We start from the raw sequence: 24,283 nt of genomic DNA on the forward strand, positions 1-24,283 counted from the left end.
GTATTTATGCTTTGATTTTGTTTGTTTGTTTGTTTTTGTTTTTGTTTTTTAGATTCCACATATGAGAGATCTCATATGGTATTTTTCTTTCTCTTTCTGGCTTACTTCACTTAGAATGACATTCTCCAGGAGCATCCATGTTGCTGCAAATGGCGTTATGTTGTCGGTTTTTATGGCTGAGTAGTATTCCATTGTATAAATATACCACTGCTTCTTTATCCAGTCACCTGTTGATGGACATTTAGGCTTTTTCCATGTTTTGGCTATTGTAAATAGTGCTGCTATGAACATTGGGGTGCAGGTGTCATCCTGAAATAGATTTCCTTCTGGATACAAGCCTAGGAGTGGGATTCCTGGGTCATATGTTAAGTCTATTCCTAGTCTTTTGAGGAATCTCCACACTGTTTTCCATAGTGGCTGCACCAAACTGCATTCCCACCAGCAGTGTAGGAGGGTTCTCCTTTCTCCACAGCCTCTCCAGCATTTGTCATTCGTGGATTTTTGAATGACGGCCATTCTGACTGGTGTGAGGTGATACCTCATTGTAGTTTTGATTTGCATTTCTCTGATAATTAGTGATATTGAGCATTTTTTCATGTGCTTTTTGATCATTTGTATGTCTTCCTTGGAGAATTGCTTGTTTAGGTCTTCTGCCCATTTATGGATTGGGTTGTTTATTTTTTTCTTATTGAGTCGGATGAGCTGCTTATATATTCTGGAGATCAAGCCTTTGTCAGTTTCACTTGCAAAAATTTTCTCCCATTCCGTAGGTTTTCTTCTTGTTTTACTTCTGGTTTCCTTTGCTGTGCATAAGCTTGTAAGTTTCACTAGGTCCCATTTGTTTATTCTTGCTTTTATTTCTTCTAGGAGAAAATTTTTGAAATGTATGTCAGATAATGTTTTGCCTATGTTTTCCTCTAGGAGGTTTATTGTATCTTGTCTTATGTTTAAGTCTTTAATACATTTTGAGTTGATTTTTGTATATGGTGTAAGGGAGTGTTCTAGCTTCATTGTTTTACATGCTGCTGTCCAGTTTTCCCAACACCATTTGCTGAAGAGACTGTCTTTATTCCATTGTATATTCTTGCCTCCTTTGTCAAAGATGAGTTGACCAAAAGTTTGTGGGTTCATTTCTGGGTTCTCTATTCTGTTCCATTGGTCCATATGTCTGTTTTGGTACTGATACCATGCTGTCTTGATGACTGTAGCTCTATAGTATTGTCTGAAGTCTGGGAGAGTTATTCCTCCAACCTCTTTCTTTCTCTTCAGTAATGCTTTGGCAATTCTAGGTCTTTGATGGTTCCATATAAATTTTATTATGATTTGTTCTAGTTCTGTGAAATATGCCCTGGATAATTGGATAGGGATTGCATTAAATCTGTAGATTGCCTTGGGCAGTGTGACCATTTTAACAGTATTGATTCTTCCAATCCAAGAGCATGGAATATCTTTCCATTTTTTAAAGTCTTCTTTAATTTCCTTCATCAATGGTTTATAGTTTTCTGTGTATAATTCTTTCACTTCCTTGGTTAGATTTATTCCCAGATATTTTATTACTTTGGGTGCTCTTTTAAAGGGGATTGTTTCTTTACTTTCTTTTTCTATTGATTTATCATTAGTGTAAAGAAATGCAACTGATTTTTGAACGTTAATTTTGTAACCTGCTACCTTGCTGAATTCTTCAATCAGCTCTAGTAGCTTTTGTGTGGACCTTTTAGGGTTTTCTATATATAGTAACATGTCATCAGCATATAATGACACTTTTACCTCTTCTTTTCCAATTTGGATCCCTTTTATTTCTTTCTCTTGCCTGACTGCTGTGGCTAGGACTTCCAGGACTATGTTGAATAGAAGTGGTGATAGTGGGCATCCTTGTCCCAGATTTTAGTGGGAAGCTTTTGAGTTTTTCACCGTTGAGAACTATGCTGGCTGTAGGTTTGTCATATATAGCTTTTATTATGTTGAGATATGTTCCCTCTATACCCACTTTGGCGAGAGTTTTTATCATAAGTGGGTGTTGAATTTTATCAAATGCTTTTTCTGCATCGATTGAGATGATCATGTGGTTTTTGTCCTTTCTCTTGTTGATGTGATGTATTACATTGATTGATTTGCGTATGTTGAACCAGCCTTGTGTCCCTGGGATGAACCCCACTTGGTTATGATGTATAATCTTTTTTATGTGTTGTTGGATTCTATTTGCTAAAATTTTGGTGAGGATTTTGGCGTCTATGTTCATCAGTGATATTGGCCTATAATTCTCTTTTTTTGTAGTGTCTTTGCCTGGTTTTGGTATCAGGGTGATGGTGGCTTCATAGAATGAGTTTGGGAGTATTCCCTCCTTTTCAATCGTCTGGAAGGGTTTGAGAAGGACTGGTATGAGTTCTTCTTTGTATGTTTGGTAGAATTCCCTGGTGAAGCCGTCCGATCCTGGACTTTTATTTGTAGGGAGGTTTTTAATTGCTATTTCTATTTCCTTTCTAGTGATCGGATTATTCAAGTGTTCAGTTTCTTCTTGATTCAGTTTTGGTGGGCAGTATGTTTCCAGAAACTTGTCCATCTCCTCTAGGTTATCCAGTTTGGTTCCTCTTCTTCTTATTATAGGGCCAACACCTGCAGTCTGTTTCTCAAGTTCCCTTGTTAACTGGTTTCCAGTTAGGTTTGGCCAATGACAAGAGAATGGTGGGCAGGAGGAAGGGATAAGCCAGGACATGTCTTCCTGTTTCCTTCTGCTTCAGCTTGAGTACCTGACAGTGGCTGTGTCTCCTCTCTGGTTCCAGCTCCCACCCCATAGCCCCTTCCACAATGGCTTCAGTTTCTGCTGGAGGCTCTGATAAAGCACCTCATCTCTTTGTCCCTCTTGCTCAAAGGTTGATAGTGTCTCCTTTCTCTTTCCTTCATATTTTTTCCCCTTCTTTCCTTCCTCCCTTCCTTCCTCTCTTTTTTTCTTTTTCTTTCCTTCTCATTGAAATATAATTCAGATACCATAAAACTCACCCTTTCAAAGTGTATAGTTCAGTCATTTTTAGTATATTCACAGACTTGTGACCTGTCACCACTATCTAAATCTAGAATATTTTCGTCATCCTAGAAAGAAACCCTGTACCCATTAGCAGTCACTTCCAGTTCTCCTCTCCTCACAGGCCCTGGCAACCACAAATTTACTTTTTGTCTCCATGGATTTGCCTGTTCTGCATATCTAGTATACATGGAATCATACAACATGTGACCTTTTGTGACTGGCTTCTTTCAAATAGCATAATGTCTTCAAGGGTCACTCATGTTGTAGCATGTATCAGTACTTCAATTTTATGGCTGAATGATACTCCATTGTATGGATGTACCACATTTCATTTATCTAACTATTCTTCAACTGATGAACATTTGGTTGTTTCCATTTTTGGGCTATTATGAATAATGCTGCTATGAACATTTATTTCTGTTTCTGTGTGAACCTATGTTTTCAGTTCTCAGATGGAAATTCTAAATTTTCTTAAGCGAAAAGTAATATACGTAGGAGTAGAATGCCTGGATCGTATGGTAACTCTACACTAAACTTCTTGAGAAACTGGATAGTGGCTTCTTCTCTTGCAAATCTTTGCGTTGTCTTTTCATCCTCTCTTTGGTCATTTGGCTTTTCTAGCCCCTTTATGACTAGTTCCCTATGTAAAATATTCTCTTTTAAAATCCCAGGCATGAACTCTGTTTCCTTGATTGAATCCTGACTGAAATAGTTTCATTTATGTTATACATGAAATTTAAGGCTATTTCTAACCCCCTACCCCACCCACCAAATTTCTTCTCTTTTGCATGACTGAGAAGCTACAGGGAACAGAGTGTGTGGTTAATTATATTTTGCAACTCTATTTGGTAATTTGCTGTCATCTCTAACCTGGTGACAGTTCTTTTGAACTTACTTTGTTTCCTCAACAGCCCCCAATTTTGAGTGTAAGTAGTTTATCTGGAAAGCAATTGCAAGACCCGCTAAGAAGGAAGTTAGGGAAGTGAGACAGGAGGGAAGAAGCCAGTATAAGATGCATTGATCAGTAGGTGACTGTTGAGGGCAACGGGGGCTCAATCCTGCCGAGGACCCTGGAGAAACTATACAGTATGTGTCCCAGAGTTGTCTCACCTGAAGGAAATGAGAACTGGGGTATCTCTCTACTATATTTTGTCATTGGTTTAGGGATCCTCCCAGGGGAATTAATTCCCTGAGCACTTCAAGTATAGCCCTGTGGCCAGAGAAAGCGTGCACATAGGGGCCCAGGTGCTTGCAGTAAAAGCCCGTATAGTACATTTGGCCACACGAGTGCAATGTTGGCAGAGGTTGGGGGATCTGTAAACTCCTCGAGGGTAAAGACTTGCATTTGTATCTTAAAATTTTACCTGTAAATAATAAGAATTAATTGACTTCATGCATTCATGAAGGAAACTGCCCAGGGAAGGAAGCTTCCTGAATCATATATTGGAACTGTCATCTAATGTTTGCACATTGAAACTCTTCTGTCAGGAATTGATCTTGAAATTGCATGTTTTTAGGAAGAACCACAATTCTCAGTTTGTAACTAGACCATCAGCTACACTGTCAACACACCTTGAAAGAAGCTAATAGAAATACAAAGTTAAAGTTTCCTTGATGCTTTTAGCTGTAGATAATAAAACCTGGAAGGGAAAATAAAATCGTACACCCAAACTTTTCACAGACACAAAACAAAAGTCCAATGATTCATGGACTTCATGACTTCAGAAGTCCATGAAAATGACAGTATTTTAAAAAAAATTGATGAAAAACCAGGAAGCTTTGAGGAGTTTCTTAAAACAATGGACCAATAGACCGAGCATGTTCAGATCAAGTTTAAAAAGGCAGTGATAAAAATGTAAATTAGTAGTTGCCGCTGGATCTCTTAACCAGCTGAATAAATTTAGATGCAATCAATTCTCCCTCAGATTAAAGCTGTGTTTTCATTTTGAAAACAGTGTTAGAAAAGTGGAGAGTTTTTCAGGTTATTGAGAAATGACATGTAAATGGGTTAAAGCCACTGGCGTTTGGGAAGCTTCTTTCCCATTCTTAATCTAGTCCAGGGCTTCTTTGGGGCAGGGCTGTACCACATATAAACCATTTTTAAAGACTTTTCAGTTTCCTCTGGTCATCCAGTCAGGTCATCGTGATCGCTGTTATGTAAGTTAATTACAGAAACTTCATTATCTGGGCCTTGACTCGTACAATCTGGAGCAGGAAATGGTATTTAATCACATCTGACATGGCTTGTCTCCCCATTTGGGAAGTGACAGCAATTTATACTTTGCATGTAGTATCTTCCACTTTCTATTTCATGCTTCCAACTCCTCTCCTCAGAATCCTGCTTGTTTTCTTACTGGCCATGTAAGCTTCAGCAAAACTTACCGGCTGTTGGAATCTAAGATTCCCCAGCTGTTGAGTAGAGATGATAATAGTAGCTACGTTAGAGTTTTAAGAGTTAAATGAGAAAATGCATATTGATGGCTTCATGCAGTGGTTGCTCACAATAGTGTTGAATAAATGGTAGCAGCTATGATTACACCGAGGACCCACTCATCTGCCTGTCTTCTTCTTGAGTTACCCCCATTACCTGCTGCTTCAGTTTTCCACCCATCTTCTTTTTACATCCTGAGGATCTTTTCCCAGAAATTTCTCTTTCTCTCTTGCTTTGAGCCTCTTCTGCCCACTGCCTCAACCCCGTCGTATTTGTGGTTTCTGCCAACTGAAATAAATGCGCAGCCCAGAAGTTGACAGTTACATTTTATTTGGTTGGAGGACTCGAGCCGGGATGACAGACTCTCAGATCTCTCTGAGGGACTGCTCCGAAGAGGTAGCGGAGGAGCTAGGATATATAGGAGCTTTACAGCAAAGACCAAGTAGTTGGAACAATAAAAGATTACTTGCTATCTAAAGAAAACAAGGCATCTCAAGTTAAAAGAATTTAGTGTTTTTCTATGCATGGAAGGAAGCAAACATTTGGGCTCATTGAATTCATTCCTTTGACAAGCATCTAGCTAATCTAGGGCCAGTATCTTGTCCTTCATTATTCTGAGCCCCCTCAGAGTGCACCATTGTGAGCGGCTGCAGAGGCTGGACAGTAGACTTGTCTTCACTGGTGGGTGGCGGCAGCGGCTGATGACTTGATGGCTTCAGCATTCTTTGTTTACTGATATGGTTTGCAGTATATTTCGTTCACATTTCCTTTCTGCTCTGACCCTAAGTTCAAAACATAACTAACAATCCTGCTCCCACCAAGTATTCTCCAAGTTACTATTCTATTTTTTCCCCCTTTTACTGCTAAATTTCTTGGAGCAGTTGTCAGTGCCTGCCACATTCATTTGCTTCCTAGTTACTCTGTGCTCTGGCTTTGGCATTGTGTTCTCCCAAATGTGACCCTTCTCAAGGTCACGAGTAAGGCCCTGCTGGCGATGCCCTGAGGCTTCTTTTAATTCCTTATCCAATTTCACTTCTTGTCTGTATTTCATACTGTGCTGATACCTTCCTTGAAAGATGTCTGTGCTTTCGGCCTCTTTGGCTTTGCTGTCCGGTTCCCCTTCCTTTTGACCATTCACCTACATTTGTCTGGTTCCTCTCCTTTTTCTTAAAGACTGGTGTTTGCAAATTGTCTGTCCCTGGGACTCTTCTTGCTCTTCCTGAGATTTCAGTCTGAGCACCTCCACGTCCAAGGCTTTGGTTATCATTGTCTCAGAGTAAGGGCTATTTCTTGAACTCTAGCTGCTTACTAGTCATTTCTAACAGTCTGGGCATTGCCTCCCAAAGCGAACCAATTACCTTCTCTCATATACCTCTTCTTTTTTTCCTTTTTACCTTTGATGAGAATCAGTATCCACCCAGTTGCACAAGCTGGAGGCTTACATTACTTGGACTCTTGAGTCCCCCACACCAGTATCCATTTCACCATTTTACTATTCTGCTTTCAGATCTGCTCCTCCTTGTTTGTTCTCCCTGCTACCTGTCTAGTCTAAGACTTTGTGGTCTCTGAGATGAATTGTTATGAATAACAACTTAAGTGATCCCTAGACCTAAAGATTTCCAAATCCCTTTTACATCTCTTAAAGGCGGATTAAATCAGGCTACTTCCCTACTTAAAAACCTTTGATAGATCTTCATTGCATATAGCCATGTCTCCTTTTTGTGCCTTGCATGGTACTCGAGAGGAATTAAGTGTTACTGGAATGGACCTGGCTGGGAGATAGAGTTGCTCAGAGCTGAGTTAGGGGTGCAGGCATGGGAGATAAGAAGAGATTGGGCTACAGAGTACAGATAATAATAGCAGCTACTTTGGGGTTGTTGTGAGAGTTAAAAGAAGAGATGCATATTGATAGCTTGATGGACTGGCAGTACATAGCAGTGCTGAATATATGGTAGCAGTTATGATTATACTTAGGGCCATTTAGACACATTCATCTGTAAACAATACTGACAGTCTTGTCTGAAAGACCTGGTAATGAAACCTGAAGAACTCGTCCGAAGAACTTGTCAACAATATTTGGAACATTATGAGGAGATACCGAAAAGACTTGCTTAGAAGGTCCTTATAAGAATTTTCTCAAATTGTGAGGCGGGGTGAATGTTGTGGAGGATCTTTTTTCCATTATTTTTTGGATATTACCAACTAAAATGAAACATGCAGAAGTAGAATAGATTTTAGTGCTTTGGTCAGGTGGCTTCTGGTGACAAAAGATTGTTGAGCAGAAGTGATTATTATCATTTTGGTTAGGAATTGATTCTCAATATGCAACTCTGTCAGTCAAGGGGGTTAAGTTTCCCTGGTTCTTCTCAATTATATATACAGTAAATCAGAATTTTCTCTGCCTGTGAGGGGAGAATTGTCCTATTGGTGTGAAACCTCATCTTTTTAAACCCCGTGAAGATGAGCCAAATCTCTTTGATTATAGATAGTCTCCAATAGTTCCATTCTCATCACTGAGGAAACTATAGGCATTTTTAACACATCAATCAGATTTTTTAAGTATAAAATTAAGATATTTTCATTAAAATTTAATAAATATTTTATGGAATAACTTAGTTATGGCAAGCAAGATTTCATTTATAATAGTGATATGATGCTTTCTTTTAAATAAATGTATAAAATAACAAAAGAAAAGAGAACTGACTTAATAAAAACTTCAAATACAATGAAGTAAAATAGAAGAGTGGGTGGCTTACAGATATGATAAAAATTATGAAGCGTGGTATGTAACAACATGAACCTACAGCAGTCGACCTCCTCAACATGGCCTCTGTACTGGGTTCAATAGTGTTTCTCAAACTAAATTTCATGTCCATCTGGAACCATAGAACGTGACCTTATTTGAAAATAGAGTTTTTTCTGGTGTAATTAGTTAGGATGTGGTTATATTGAATTAGGGAGGCCCTAAGTCCAATGACTGGTATCCTTATAAGAAGGCCATGTATAGACACACAGCAGGGAAGGGTGCATGACAATAGAGGCAGAAATTGGAGTGATGCAGCTACATGGCCAGGAACCCAAGGATTGCAGCAACCACCAGAAGCTGGGAGAGTGGCATAAGACAGATTTTTCCACAGAGCCTTCTGAAGGAATCGGTGGTATTGACAACTTGATTTTCGACTTCTGGCCTCCAGAGCAGTGAGAATAAATTACCGTTATTTTAAGACACCTAGTTTGTGGTAATTTGTTACAGCAGCTTGTATGAAACTAATACAACGTTCCTTCCCAGACCTGCTTATTACACTCTTTCTTAGTATTTCTTGAACACGCATGGTGCTTCTCAGGCTTCCATTCCAGGCCTTTTGCTCTGGAATGTGCCTTATCTTCTCCTCCTCCTGCTCCTCTCCCACCATTTCAAATTTACTTCCCTGCTCAAATTTACTGCCTCAAACTTTTGTCCTCCTTGCCCTCCTACTTCATCTGTGCACAGTCAGTTCTTTATATCACATTGTATTTTCCCTTTCCAAGATGTACCTAGTTTGTTGTCTGTAGTTGAGTGCGTGTCTGTTAACCCATATACTTCTTGGGAGCTGGGGCTGTTTTACCTTTGTATTTCGACAACTTGAGGTTGAGACGGGCACGTAAATGACTTCCTTTAAATACTCAATTAATGAAAGTTTCTCTAACTTTTTAAAAATGTTCTTTCTAACTTTTAAAATCCAAGCCTATTTCTTTGATTCTCTTTAGAAGATGTGTATGAGAATGAATGCTACTTTGGATGTAGAAACAGGCAATTGTGAAGATCAAAAGTTAAGTCTTCTTGGCCTTGCTGTTAGAAACTGCTATTTAAAATTCGTTTAATTTAGAACTTATTTGATTTTATGGAGATAAATGGTAGAGTACAGGGAATAAACCAGTAAATAACTGTCTTGAAGTTCTGGAGAGTGAAAGCTGTGATGACTTCATTGAATGCTGTTAAGAGTAAGGTCACTGTCAGCAAATCAGAGAAATATTTCCACCTCGTTAATTAAGGTGAGTTCATGGTATTAAAGACCTGAAAAGCTTTTATGCCCAGAATTATTCGTCATGCCATCTCCTGCCACAGTGTGTGGGAAGTGGGTTAGGGAGAAAATTTGTGGGAAGAGGTGGAAACTTTTTAAAATCCATAATCAGTTGAAGTTGATAAGATAGCCATCATTTAAAGACCAAGAAAGGATTTTACTCTAAAGAAAGAAATAGAATTACAAAGGGGAATACCAAGCATTTCAAGGACTCTGTCTGCTGAATTACCTTATGTTTTTAGAACTATTTTCTGGCATCACAGCATTGACAACTACTTATGGTAATGAACTTATTCATGAAAGGGGGGGTGGAGGGTGGGGGAGTTGTGGGAGGGTCGAGAGGGAATCCTGACTGCAACAGGTTCTTAAACCATAAATCAAGTCCCAAAGAGGGTGTGCATTTGAAAAGACTGATTGTAGTTGTGTTCTTAAATATCACTTCTACATAAGGAAAGAAAAAATATTACCAAAGTGGCTTTTGGTCATAAATTCAGGTTTCCTGAAAGTGAGAGAAGTTGCAAGTTGGTTTTCTGTGGGCTCTGTTAGAAAAAGTTTTTTACAAAGCATTCTTTTATCTGTAGGCAAGAATCACCCCTCTGCCAGAGGTGTTCTGGCTGCTTTCATTGTCTGGGTTCTTTTTTGCAGCTCCTAACCCAGTGAGTCTGGGTTATCCAGCAAAGAGAACTTTCCAGTTCTCCCTTTTACTTCTGGGGCTGATGCTCATTTCCAGCATTGTCTTTAACTTCTAGAGTGCACACCCCAATAAAAATCTGAGAGGAAAGACAATTTGACCAGCCCCTTCTGACAGTCTTAGGCTACAGATAAATACAGTTGATGGTTGGCAGGTTTAGACTCTTTTAGTTATCTTTTGCCCAAACCTGAAAAAAAAAAAAAAAGGAGAAATTTTTTCCTTAAGATTCTGTGTGTTCAATGGGCTTAACTGGGTGGGTTTTCTTCCTCAGGGTTACTCAGTTTGTTGCGTTCAGTTGGCATCTTGGCTAAGCTAGAAGTTCCAAGAAAGCTTTGCTCAGATGTCTCATGCTTTACTGCTTCTCCACATGTCCTTTTCATGTGGCTAGCCTGGGCCTCCTTACAGCACCATGGCCTCAGTTTAGTCAGACTTAAACTGCGGCTGGCTTCAAGAGGAAATCAGTCACCAAAGATTTAGAATCTAGGACTAAATCTGGCACAGTGTCATTTCCACCCAAGTTACAAGACCTACCCAAATTCAAGGGAAGAGAAGTAGACTACAATTTTGATGGGAAGAGTGGCTTCCTTATACAGGAAGAGAAAGAATTGATGGCAGCCATCTTTGAAGACTACCCAACACATCCTCATTACTCACTTAAATTAGCATTACTTAATTTTATAATTTAGATTTTCTCATATATATTCAGCTCCCTTTATATGAACAATCTTACATTCACTTGCCAGTTCCAGCCAGCATTTTCTGGTCCTTTAGGAAAGATGATATTAATTGTTCCCAGTATTTGGTATTGTTTAGTTTACTTACTAAATGCTCAGCATATACTTTAGTTCTTTCTGTTTTTTATTGAAGTACAGTTGATTTACAACATTGTGTTAGTTTCTGGTATACAGCATAGTGATTCAGTTATACATCTATATACATGCATATTCTTTTCCATTATGGTTTAGTACAGGTTATTGAATATAATTTCCTGTATACAGCAGGACCTTGTTATTTATCATTTTGTATATAGTAGTTTGTATCTGCTAATCCCATGTGCCTAATTTATCCCTCCCTCATCCCCTTTCCTCTTTGATAACCATAAGTTTGTTTTCTATGTCTGTGAGTCTGTTTCTGTTTTGTAAATAAGTTCATTTCTGTCATTTTTTTCAAGATTCTACATGTAAGTGATATCAAATAGTATTTGTCTTTCTCTGTCTGATTTATTTCACTTAGTATGATAATCTCTAGGTCTATCCATATTGCTACAAATTGCATTATTTCATTCTTCTTATGGCTGAGTAGTATTCATTGTGTATATATATCACATCTTCCTTTTCCATTCATCTGCCGATGGACATTTAGGTTGCTTCCCTGCGTTGGCTATTGTAAATAGTACTGCTGTGAATATTGCATTACATGTATCTTTTCAACTTACAGTTTTCTCCAGATACACACCCAAGAGTGGGTTTGCTGGATCATATGGCAACTCTATTTTAATTTTTTAAAGGAACCTCCATAATGTTTTCCATAGCAGCTGCACTATATTACGTTCCCACCAACAGTGTAGGAGGGTTCCCTTTTCTACACACCCTCTACAGCGTTTGTTATTTGTAGACTTTTTGATGATGGCCATTCTGACTGGTATGAGGTGGTACCTTGTAGTAGTTTTGATTTGCATTTCTCTAATAATTAGTGATGTTGAACATCTTTTCATGTGTCTATTGGTCATTTGTATGTCTTCTTTGGAGAAATGTCTACTTACGTCTTCTGCCTTCTTTCTGATTCAGTTGGTTGTGTTTTGTCACTGAGTTGTATGAGCTGTTTGTATATTTTGGAAATTAAGCAGTTGTTGGTTGTATTGTTTGCAAATATTTCTTCCCAGTCTGTAGGTTGCCTTTTCATTGTGTTTACGGTTTCCTTTGCTGTGCAAAAGCTTTTAAGTTTGATTAGGTCCCCTTGCTTATTTTTGCTTTTATTTCTGTTGCCTTGGGAGTATTTGTTGGCTGTGGGTTCATCATAAATAACTTCTATTATGTTGAGATAAGTTCCCTCTATACCCACTTTGGTAAGAGGTTTTTTTAAATCATGAATGGATGTTGAATTTTATCAAATGCTTTTTCTGCATCTATTGATATATTCATTTGGTTTTTCTTTTTTTTTTTGTTGATGTGGTATATATCACATTGATTTGTGTATGTTGAGTCATCCTTATGACTCTGGGATGAATCCAACTTGACCATGCTGTTATAATCTTTTTTATGTGTTGTTGGATTTGGTTTGCTGATACTTTGTTGAGAATTGTTGCATCTATATTCATCAAAGATACTGGCTTTCATTTTCTTTTTTGGTATTGTCTTTTTTTTTTAGTTTTTGTATCAGGGGGATGGTGGTTTCATAGAATGAGTTTGGGAGTATTCCCTCCTCTTCAATCTTTTGGAAGCAGTTGAGAAGAATCAGTGTAAGTTCTTCTTTGTATGTTTGGTGGACTTCCTCAATGAAGCCATCTGGTCCAGGACTTTTGTTTGTAGGGAGTTTTAAATTACAGATTCTATTTCATTTCTAGTGATCTGTCTGTTCAACTGGTCTATTTCTTCTTGATTGAGTCGTGGTGAACTATATGTTTCCAGAAACTTGTCCATTTCTTCTAGGTTGTCCAATTTGTTTCCGTATAATTGTTCATAGTATTTTCTTATATGTATTTTTTATATTTCTGTGGTATCAGTTGTTATTTCTCCTCTTTCATTTCTTAGTTTGTTTATTTAGGGCCTCGCTCTCTTCTTCTTGGTGAGCCTGGCCAGAGGTTTGTTGATTTTGTTTACCCTTTCAAAGAACCAGATCTTGGTTTTATTGATTTTTTTTTCTATTTTAAAAATCTGTTTTATTTATTTTCCCTCTGACCTTTATTATTTCCTTCCTTCTGCTGACTTTAGGTTTTTTTTTTCTTCTTTTTCTAATTCTTTTAGGTGGTAGGTTGTCTATTTGAAATTTTTCTTGTTTTTTGAGGAAGGCCTATGTTACTATGAACTTCCTTCAAAGAACTGCTTTTGCTGCATCCCATAGATTTAGTATAGTTACGTTTTCATTGTTACTTGTCTCAAGGTATTTTTAAGTTTCTGCTTTGATTTCATTGTTGATTAGTTTGTTTTTTAGTAGCATGTTGTTTAGTCTCCTTGTAATCTCTTTTTTTCCCTCATTTTTCTTTCTGTGGTTGATTTCTAGTTCCATACTGTTGTGGTTAGAAAGAATGCTTGAAATAATTTGTATTCTCTTAAATTAGTTGAGGCTTATTTTGTGTCCTAGTTGTGGTAAGTCCTAGAGAGTGTTTCATATGCACTTGAAAAGAATGTGTATTCTGGGTTTTTTTTTTTAATATATAATGTCCTGAAAATATCAATTAAGTCTACTGTTTTATTGTATCATTTAGGATCTCCGTTGCTTTATTGTGGAAGATCTGTCTATTGATGCGAGTGGGGTGTTAAAGTGTCCTACTATTACAGTATTCTTGTCAGTTTCTCCCTTTGTCTATTAATACTTGTTTTATGTATTCAGATGTTCCTATATTGGGTGCATATATGTTAACAAGTGTAATATCCTCTTCTTGTATTGATCCTTTAATCATTATATAGTGTCCTTCTTTATCTTTCTTTATGGCCTTTGTTTTAAAGTCTTCTTTGTCTGATACGAATGTTCCCTTCCCCACTTTCTTGTCATTTCCATTTGCATGAAATATCTTTTCCCATCCCCTCACTTTCAATCTTTATGTGTCCTTTGTCCTAAAATGGATCTCTTTTAGGTAGTGTATTGTAGGTTCTTGGTTTTTTGTTTTTGTTTTTGTTTTTATTTTTTAATTCACTCTACCACTCTGTCCTTTGGAGCATTTAGTCCATTGACATTTAATGTAATTATTGATAGATATGTATTTATTGCCATTTAAACCTTGTTTTCGAGTTGATTTTGTGTTTCTTCTTTCTACCTTTTTCTTTTTGTTTTTCCTTTTGTGATTTGATGGTTTTCTTTTATATTATGTTTATGTTCTCTTCTTTTTGCTTTTTATGAATCTATTGTAGGTTTTGGATTTGTAACTACCCTGTTTTTCAAGTATGTTAACATATTACTATATCTATGTGCTTTAGACTGTAGTCACATTGGCTCAAACATGTTCTAAAAAAATCTACATTTTCTTACTCTCCTTTCCCACATTTAATGATTTTGATGTCCTCGTTTGCATCTTCATATTTATCCATTTAGTGTTTATTGTGGTCATCATTGTTTTCACAAACTTTTTTTTGATTAAAAAATTTGTTTACCAAGATTACACTGTATAGCACAGGGAAATATACACAAAATGTTATGATAACTCACAGAAAAAAAAAGTGACAATGAATGTGTATATGTCCATGAATGACTGAAAAATTGTGCTGAACACTGGAATTTGACACAACATTGTAAAATGATTATAAATCAATAAAAAATGTTAAAAAAAAGAATAAAAAAATTTGTTTACTGGCTTATTTAAGTGATTTGTTTGCCAATTGTGGTTTTCTCTTTCTATAGATTCTTGTTTCTTTTTTATTTAGAGAAGACTTTTCAATATTTCTTTTAGGATAAGTTTAGTATTGCTGTATTCTTTTAGTTTTTGCTTGTCTGAGAAATTCTTTATCTGTTCTAGTCTAAATGATAATTTTGCTAGGTAGAGTATCCTAAGTTGCAAATTTTCCCGTTTCAGGACTTTGAATATATCTTGCGACTCCCTTCTGGCCTGTAATGTTTCTGTAAAGAAATCATCTGATAGCTTTATGGGGCTTCCCTTGTAATTAACTATTAGTTTTTCTCCTGCTGCCTTTAGAATCCTTTCATCTTTAACTTTTGCCATTTTAATTATAATATGTCTTGGTGTAGGTCTGTTCAGGTTTATCTTGTTTGAGACCTTCTGTGCTTACTGTACCTGGTTATCTGTTTCCTTCTTTAGGTTTGGGAGGTTTTCAGCCATAATTTTTTCAAATATTTTGTTGATCCCCCTTTTCCTTCTTTTTCCTTCTGAGATCCTTATTATGCATAAACTGGGATGCTTTATATTATCTGATAGGTCTCATATATTGCATTTATTTATTTATTTAATTTATTTTTTGTTTATCTATCTGCTGTTCTGATTTAGTAATTTTCATTATTCTATCTTCCAGATCACTTATTTGTTTTTCTGCGTTATCCAGTTTGCTATTTATTGCTTTCACCTCAGCTTTTGTCTTAGCAAATGAATTTCCTAATTTTAATTGGCTCCTCTTTATAGTTTCTATTTCCTTTTTACAGTAGTCAGTATGTCTGTCAATAGCCTTTTGTAATTCTGTTAGTGTTTTTGAATTGAACATCCTTTTTGAACTCGAGATCTGGTAAACTGGAGATGTCTGTTTCATTGTTCTTTTTGAACTCGAGATCTGGTAAACTGGAGATGTCTGTTTCATTGTTTGTTCTTTCAGGGGAATTCTCTTGATCTTTTAATTGGAAATGGTTCTTTTACTTCATTTTACTTACATTTCTCTGACTCTGAGTTTAGGAGAAACAGTTATATACTATGGTCTTGAAGGGCTGTTTTTATGTGGGACTATTTCTATGTAGCCTCCATGAGTCTGATATTTTTGATGTGAGGACTGTTTTTAGTATGGATTCTTGCCATATCTTTCCTCATTATGTGCTGGCCGTTATCCCCTTGATAAGGGATATGATTATTGTCATGGTGACCAGAGCATGCACTGAATGTTGAGCTGGGCCTCCTCTTTCCTCTGTGGTTGTCACAGCTCTGTCAGGGGCAGGGTCTTCTCCCCAGTTCTTGGAGTAGACACCCCCAGATCTATCTCTGAACTGTGGTGAGAGGTAGGTGGGGCTGGAGTGCTCCCACTGGAAGAGCAGCCACTGAGTATTCCTGCACAGGAGCTGTTCACTGAAAATTGTGCTCTGTGGTGTTACCTACCACCCATTGTGCAGGCTCACAAAATACACTGTTTTTGGCACTGCCCTCAGCCCCACCTCACCTGTGGTAATTTAAGCAATCACCTGGGTGTCTTTCAAGTTCTGTGCTCACAATGCCACTAGCACAGATCCACAGAAGGGACAGCCAGACCTGCCCCAGCCATGGAAACACTAGTAATCAGCTCAGGGGTCCCATGGGCACTGAGTCTACAAAGTTGACTGAGGTGCGTAAATTCATGGATCGCACAGCTTCTAGGACACCCTGCTCCTGAAGTCACAGAGCCCCTGGGGATCGGCTTGGATTTTGCCCTGCCTTGATATGTGGGTAACCTGTTGGCACTTGTGTACTCCCAGAACTCATAGAAGCAGAGCCACGCCTACTACCAACACTCTGTGGCTGCTGTGGTGGACTCTGCCCCTCCCTTCGAGTTTGCATGTTAACAATGGGGCTTCAATGGCAGGCTCCTTCCTATGCACACCCCTGCTTGTGGCCTAGAGCATGCTCCAGCCCCTTCAGGCTGTCTCTGTGCAGCCAGCCCCAGTCCTCTCCTCCAGGCCTGTCATCTGAAACCTGAATTTCAACACTCAATCCCTGCACGCACCAGCAGACCTGCATCTCAGGCTGGGGAATGCAGCGAGGTGGCACTGATCCTCTGTGCTAGACTCTCTCTGTCCTGCCTGCCACATAACCAGTTTTTGCACCCTCCTCCAATCCTCTGAAGCTCCCTTTCTATCCTGGCTGATCTCCCTACCAGTGAAGGGGGTTCCCAGGGCAAGGGAACATTTTCCCTTTCACATCTCTTTCCCAGGGCACAAGTCACATCCTACTCAGTTATATGGTGATTTTTCTTGTAATTTTGGTTTTATGAGATCTTCTGTCAGTGCTCAGCAGGTATTCTGTGAGAATTGCTTCACATGTAGATATATTTTTGATGTATTTCTAGAAGGAAGTGAGCTCCACGTCCTTCTATTCTGCCATTTTGATCTGGCCCCATGACTTCATTTCTTTATGTAGATGAGCAATTCCTTACAACAGTCCTCTGAGGAAGATACTATTCTGCCTATTTTTTTTAATTAAAAAAACAGACTTTGGGCAAATAAGAGATGTGCCCAAGTTTTCACAATTTGTAAAGCTGTAGAGCCAAATTTGAGAACTAAAAGTGTCCAACTTCAAAGTTGATGCTTTTGCACTGAAACATGATATTTTCTTTAGGTCCACTGTGAAATTACTATTTGAAACTATTGTCAAAGGCAGCTGCACCAAACTTGTTGACTTCTCTAAATTCTTCTCACAGAATTTCCCTGAAATTGATATTCCTCTTCTTGGCATATGGACTGGGACAAAGGTCTATGAGATGTTTCCATTAATGGAAATTTCCCCCAACCTTTCTGATTTATGGCTTCTCTAAAAGCCAAAACATCTTTTGAGACTTATCCAGTTCTTAACACCACTCCTAGAAACCTCATTCCTGTGTTCACGTACCCACCTGAGCAGTATGGGAGACGTTTCCACATCCCCAGGTCTTAATATTTTCTTGTCCAATATTAGCATATCTTAATTATATTTTCACTGTTGAAGTATTAGACTGTGGCTGTCCAGAATACAGAAGATTTTTCAGTAGGTTAAACAAATACAAGACTGGCTTTTACTGTTTTGAGTGTTAGATTTTTGTCATGTTCTCTTGTGAACTTTATAGTCTGTTAAATTTTCTGCTGCATTCCTTTAGGCCATTAATACTTTCTGAGCCTTTCCATATTTCACTTTGATGTTAATATTTTATGTTTCTGGTCATGTATTTACTGTTCACCATCATTAAAAATAGTTAAATTGCTCAATCACAGCTTTGGATTTTTATTGTAACTTTTCAATTCCCTGAAACCTGTTTCTGTGATTAAAAATGGCAAATACATCCAGAAATTGGTTAGATTTGTATATTTAAATATTGCAATTCTCTTATAATTTTTTGGTTATTTTTCAGAGAGGACAAGGATGTAAAACTCAAAAAGACAATAAAAAGGCTGTAAAAAAAATTGACTTCCACATTTTATACCATGAGTAAAAGAGTTTGGCAGTCAAAATGACACCATCTTCTTGTTTCAATGCCAGGGTGAAGATTTTAGTTCAAGGTTGAAATTGGTTCTGCATCTTAGACCTAAAATAGTGGATGATTTTCCTAAATGTATCTCTAGTTACCAGCATTGTTTTAGGAAAAAAATTTAAAAAAATTTTTTTATTTTTTATTTTTCAACTGACTGGATTTAAAAATTTTTTTTAATTTTTAAAATTTTATCAAAGTATATTTAATTTATAATGGTGTGTTAGTTTGAGGTGTACAGCAGAGTGATTCAGATATATATATAAACATGTGTGTGTGTATATATATACATATATATTTGCAGATTCTTTTCCATTATAGGTTATTACAAGGTATTGAATATAGTTCCCTGTGCTGTACAGTAGGACCTTGTTGTTTATTTTATATATAGTAGTGTATATATACTAATCCCAAACTTCTAATTTATCTCTCCCCCAGCTCCTTTTCCCTTTGGTAACCATAAGCTTGTTTTCTATGTCTGAGTCTCTTTCCCGTTGTAAATAAGTTCATCTGTGTCTTTTTGTAAGATTTCATACATAAGTGATATCATATGATTTATTTTTGTCTGTCTTACTTTACTTAATATGATAATCTCTAGGACCATCCATGCCATTGCAAATGGCATTATTCTATTCTTTTTTATGACTGAATAATATTCCACTGTGTATCTGTATACCACATCTTCTTTATCCATTCATCTGTTGATGGACATTTAGGTTGCTTTCAAGTCTTAGCTATTGTAAATGGTGCTGCTGTGAACATTGGGGTGCATGTATTTTTTGAGTTAGAGTTTCTTTGGGTATATACCCAGGAATGGGATTGCTGGAATATATTATAACTCTATTTTTAGTTTTTTAAGGAACCCCCATACTGTTCTCCATAGTGGCTGCACTAATTTACATTCCCACCAACAGTGTAAGAGGGCTCCTTTTTCTCCATACCCTCTTAGGAGAAATTTTGGATTCCAAGAAATACATTGCAGAAATAGAGCCACAAACTTTTGATACATTGTGTTTTCATTCTCACTCAATTAAAAATATTTTGTGATTTCTAATGTTACCTATGGATTATACAGAAGTATGTTATTCAGTTTATGAATATTTGGGGATTTTTTCCAGAGATCTTTTTATTACTGGTTTCTAATTTAATCCTAGTGTGGTTGGACAGAAAACTTGGTGTGACTTGAATTCTTTTTAATTTTTAAAGACTTACTTTATGGTCTCAAATATGGTCCATGTTATATAGGGTATAGGCATGTGAAATAAATTTATATTCTGCTGTTTTGGGGGTGTGGAGTATTCTATGAATGTCAATAAAATCAAGTTGGTTAATAGTTATTATCTTGTATGTCTTTACTGATTTTCTACTTGTTTTATCAATTATTGAGATGGGTGGAAATCTTAGTGTATAACTGAAGATTTGTCTAATTTTTGTTGCAGTTCTTTGCCTCATGTATTTTGAAGGTGCTATTAGGTATATAAATGTTAATAACTTACATGTCCTCTTGATGAATCAGTTGCCTAATTTTGAAATGACTTTCTTTCCTCTGACAGTCTTGTTTTGAAATCTACTTTGTCTGATACTAATATAGCCATTCCTACTTTCTTTCAATTTATGTTAGTACAGAACATCTTTTTCATCCTTTTTACTTTTAACCTTTTTAAAAAAAATTTGCAGCAGCATTGAGTTTGGTGTTGCCCCTTTCTTCTCTGAATCTAATAATCTCTGCTTTTTAGGTGGGTTTTTAAAAGACCATTTACATTCTATGTGGTTATTGATATAATTGTATTTGAACCTTCTATCTTGCTCTTTGCCATATGTCCCTTCTGTTTTGTGTTCCCTTTATCCTCCTTTTTCTGCTTTCTTTCAGATTAATTTAATAATTTTATGATTCTATATTATCTCCTTTGTCTCATGAGTTATAACTGCTGTTTTATTGGTTGCTTTGGGGTTAATGTTATACATCTTTAATATATCATAGCCAACTTTTGACATTGTATACTTAGAGTATAAAAAACTTAAAATAGTACACTTTTATTTCTCTTTCCTCTCCTGGCCTTTAAGCTATTGTCATACATTTCATTTTTATGTATGTTGAAATCCCCATGATGCCTTGTTAATTATTTTTGCTTGAAACAGTTAATTATCTTTTAAAGAGATAAATTTTTAAAACTTGAAATGTCTTTATGTTTACATTTTTAGTTTCTGTTTGCTCTTCCTTCTTTTGTGTATGTCCAGGTTTTCATCTGGTGTCATTTATATTCTGTCTGAGGCACTTACTTTACTATTTCTTGTAGCACAGGTCTACTGGTGATTAATTCTTTCAGTTTTTTATGTTTGAAGAAGGTCTTTGTTTCACTTTCATTTTCTATCTGTTTTCATTTTCCCCCAACCCTGCCAGTCTAGTCAGTACTTTGAAGATGTTGCGCTATTTGCTAGGTTACATTGCTTCTGATGAGAAACCTGCTGCCCTCTTTATCTGTATTCCTCTGTACATAATGTCTCTTTTTTCCCTCTCTGACTACTTTTTCACACTTTCCTCTTTGTCACTGATTTTAAGCAATTTGCTTATAATGTGCCTTAGTTTTCTTCATGTTTCTTCTGGTTGGGGTTCATTGAGCTTCTTGGTTTTTTCCCCTTACGGAATTTATTTTGGCAGAGCTGGGAATGGGGAGGACCCTGTATCTAAAAGAAGGTGTTGTGGCCTCTTGGTGGTGAAGCATGGCTGATACTGGTGATACAGAACCCTCTGGGGCAGCAGAAACTTGAGATTGGAGTTGTGGAGCTGCTTGACCACTGGCAGGTGGTACCTGCTGACTGTGATCTCCACCATGCTAATGTGGATTGCATGGGCCCAGGTGCAGTGCTGGGCACTCGTGTCATGATAGCATTGGGTGACAGTGCTTGAGTGGTCAGATTACAGTACGTGTGTTACGTGTGGGTGCTGCTGTAGGAGTTGTAGAGCAGCCAGACGCTGAAGTTCTTCACCTGCAGGGGGATTTCTTGATCACCTGCTCACAGTAGACAATTTCCCCTGAAGATGTTATCTTCTTTAGTTGAGACACAAAGTAGCAGAGCTTGGAACTTGGCAACAACATGATTAGATGCAAAGATTTTTACATGATAGAGGGGTGATGAGAGGCATTTGGGGGTGGGCAGGGAGGGCCCCACTACCTTATACTTTCACAGTGTGCCTGATGTCTTCATGGCATTTTCTCCATGCTGGCCACCACCCACTCACAAAAGGGCATATAGGTTTTTTAATCAAATTTGGAAAAATTTCAGTCATTATTTCTTCAAATATTGTTTGCTCCCCATCCTTTGAGGTATCCCTTTTGTATGTCCCATGGTTCACTGATGCTTTATTCTTTTTTCCTCTTGTTTTTTTTTTCCCTCTGTTTCATTTTGGATAGCTTCTATTGCTATGTCTTGTAGTTTATTAATATTTTCTTCTACTTAGTCCTGTATACTTTTCTTCTTAATCCCATACAATGTAGTTTTCATCTCTAGAAGTTCAGTATGTGTCTTATAAATATATCTTCCAGGTCTCCAGTTAATATGTTTGATCTTTATCATTTTCCCCTTAAAATTCTGTCAGTTTTTGATTTTTATAGTTTGAATCTGTGTTGTGTTAGGAGGTTACAAGTCAATACTTGGTGCATGCTTGTGCACATGTGTGCAAGTATGTATGTTTGTGCATACATTCCCATGTATGTGTATCTTCTGGTGGAGTTTTCCTTTTATTCCTTTTAAACCTTTCTGCTTTAATTTGTACTTAGATACTAAAATTACTAAAATTACTAGAATATCTGTTTTATTCTGATTAGTATTTGCCTGGCCAGTATTTCCCATGTTTGTATTTTCAATCTTTCAAGGTCTGTCTTTCTTAGGTATGTCACTCGTAAGCTCTATAGAATTGAAATTAATTTTGTTCTTATAGTGAGCATTTGAATTAGAAATACTAATCTGTTCACAGAATTTTGTCCTTAATCATCACAAGGAATCAGAGTTATAAAAACAGCTAACATGGGAGAAGCACAGATGTTTAAGAATTTTACAAAGGTCTTGGTCATGGGTCCCCACTTTAATGGTCTATGGCTTTCTTTCTGGAATAGAGGCTGGAATTCTAGTGGCTCCCATCAAATCATCTTTTTCTTGGTATATAGGCTGATGATGCTGATATGAAGGAACGATCTTACTTTCCTAAGGTGCGAGACTATACTCAAATGCACTTCCCTGTCTCCTTGTCTCACATGAGAATGGATCTTTTAAAGCATTTATGCACAGGATTATTTTGTATTTTGCTTGAAAGTTAATTTTAAACAATGCCATTAAAAAAAAGCTATTTCTTAGTGTATAGATTTTCTAATTGTCTCCGTATTTTGTGGTTTATGGAGTTGCTCCCTTTAGCCATTCCTTTTAGGTTGGTCATACACTAAGTTTACTTGATCAATGTTGGAGTGAAATTTTTAAAAAATTCTAAATGCCTATATACAGCTCAGGGTCATTTATAATGAATACAAGGTAACATGCCTATTACATAAAAGTAAAATAATTGTTTTTGTGAAATGAATTGAAAGATGTGCCATGATTAGACAGTGGGCATTTGTATTCTCTTATTGCTTTACAACTGCAAAAAAAAAAAATGGAGGTAATTTATTTCATCTTGGTAATGCTCCTTCTTTCTGGTCCAACAATTTATCAGAAATGTTAATCCAGCAAGCAGTAAGTGGGGGAGGGGGAGAGGAGAGAGGGGATTTTAAATTAGCCTGGAAATATTGCACAACTCATTAAAAATGTAATCATGTGTAAAATGAGATCAATGAAAATTTATCTAAAAGTGCAAGGAAAAGACATTTTCTAGTATGATACTGGATTTAATAGACTGGATTTTAATTTAGTCAGTTTGCTACAAAAAAATTCCTCCAGGCTAAATAAAACAGTTTTCCCTCCCAGTTATTGTACAGACAGCTAATTTTCAGACCCTTTCCTTCTGATATTCAATCTTATCTCTTGCTGGGTATGGGTTTCACTATATTGCAGAATTTGTTTTCTTTACATTTTCCATTACTGCTTTCATTTGCATGATAAATGATTAGAAGCAGAAACAGGAAAAAAACCATGCAGAACACTTCTTTATTAATTTTGTTTAAATTAGAGTAACTTTTTTTATTCATCCTCCTCCCACCCCATTTAACAACCAATGTATCTGAATTATTTTAATATTTGTTGTACAGCTTGAGAAATGGGTTACACATTTTCTACCTTCACTTTCTTCATGTAACATTTTATTTCATTCTTAGGTCTGTAATTTACATTTTGGTTCCTATTTTGTGCAGTTAATGATACTGATGGATTTTTCTTTTAAAAGACACCCTTGTGTTTAAGGCTAAGTCTAAAGTACAGGGGTTTAAAATATGTTGATATTGATGACATTGAGTGCTTTGAAGATATATTTTGTCACAATTCTTAAACAATAAATAGCGTTTGTAAAACTGGGCTTCATTTATGTTTGCTGCCCCTTCTATCTTAGCTGTTTTTCTAGTCTGATAATTGAGAATGTGAAATGATAAGCTAACTAAACACATTAATGAAAACCTTCTAATACCTTCCTTTCCCCTGAGGTTTTAAATGAAAAGGGGCTAGCTTTATGAATAAAAATTTGCCTGGGTAAGTCTTGCCTGAGCAAAAATAAGTATGCAAGCCAAAAGCATGGTTCCATCAAAATTTGTAACAGAAGAATTGTATATGACCATCTTAGGATAATTCACATAGATAACTTTTCTTTTTCTGTTACACAAATTTTACATAAATACCGTTGTGAAAAAAAAAATCAGACATTACTGTTAATTAACGTTGCCTTGATCATTCTCTCTATCCTACTCTCTTTCCTAAAAGTAACACACTGGTCTGCAGCTCTCCTTCCTGACATTTTTTCTCTGTAAAATAGACATATACCTATAGAAATACATTAATTGTAATTTTTGGTAAAATATTCTATCATAAACGATATACTAT

General features: G+C 36.7%; 1 pseudogene; it reads right to left on the reverse strand.

Annotated features, from left to right (window-relative positions):
• Nucleotides 1-20,912: 20,912 nt before the first annotated feature.
• On the reverse strand, nucleotides 20,913-21,472 carry LOC102531207 (large ribosomal subunit protein eL20 pseudogene; annotated as a pseudogene).
• Between the last annotated feature and the right edge of the window lie 2,811 nt (nucleotides 21,473-24,283).

The sequence above is a fragment of the Vicugna pacos genome, chromosome 9 (assembly GCF_048564905.1).
Source record: "Vicugna pacos chromosome 9, VicPac4, whole genome shotgun sequence".
Lineage (NCBI taxonomy): Eukaryota > Metazoa > Chordata > Mammalia > Artiodactyla > Camelidae > Vicugna > Vicugna pacos.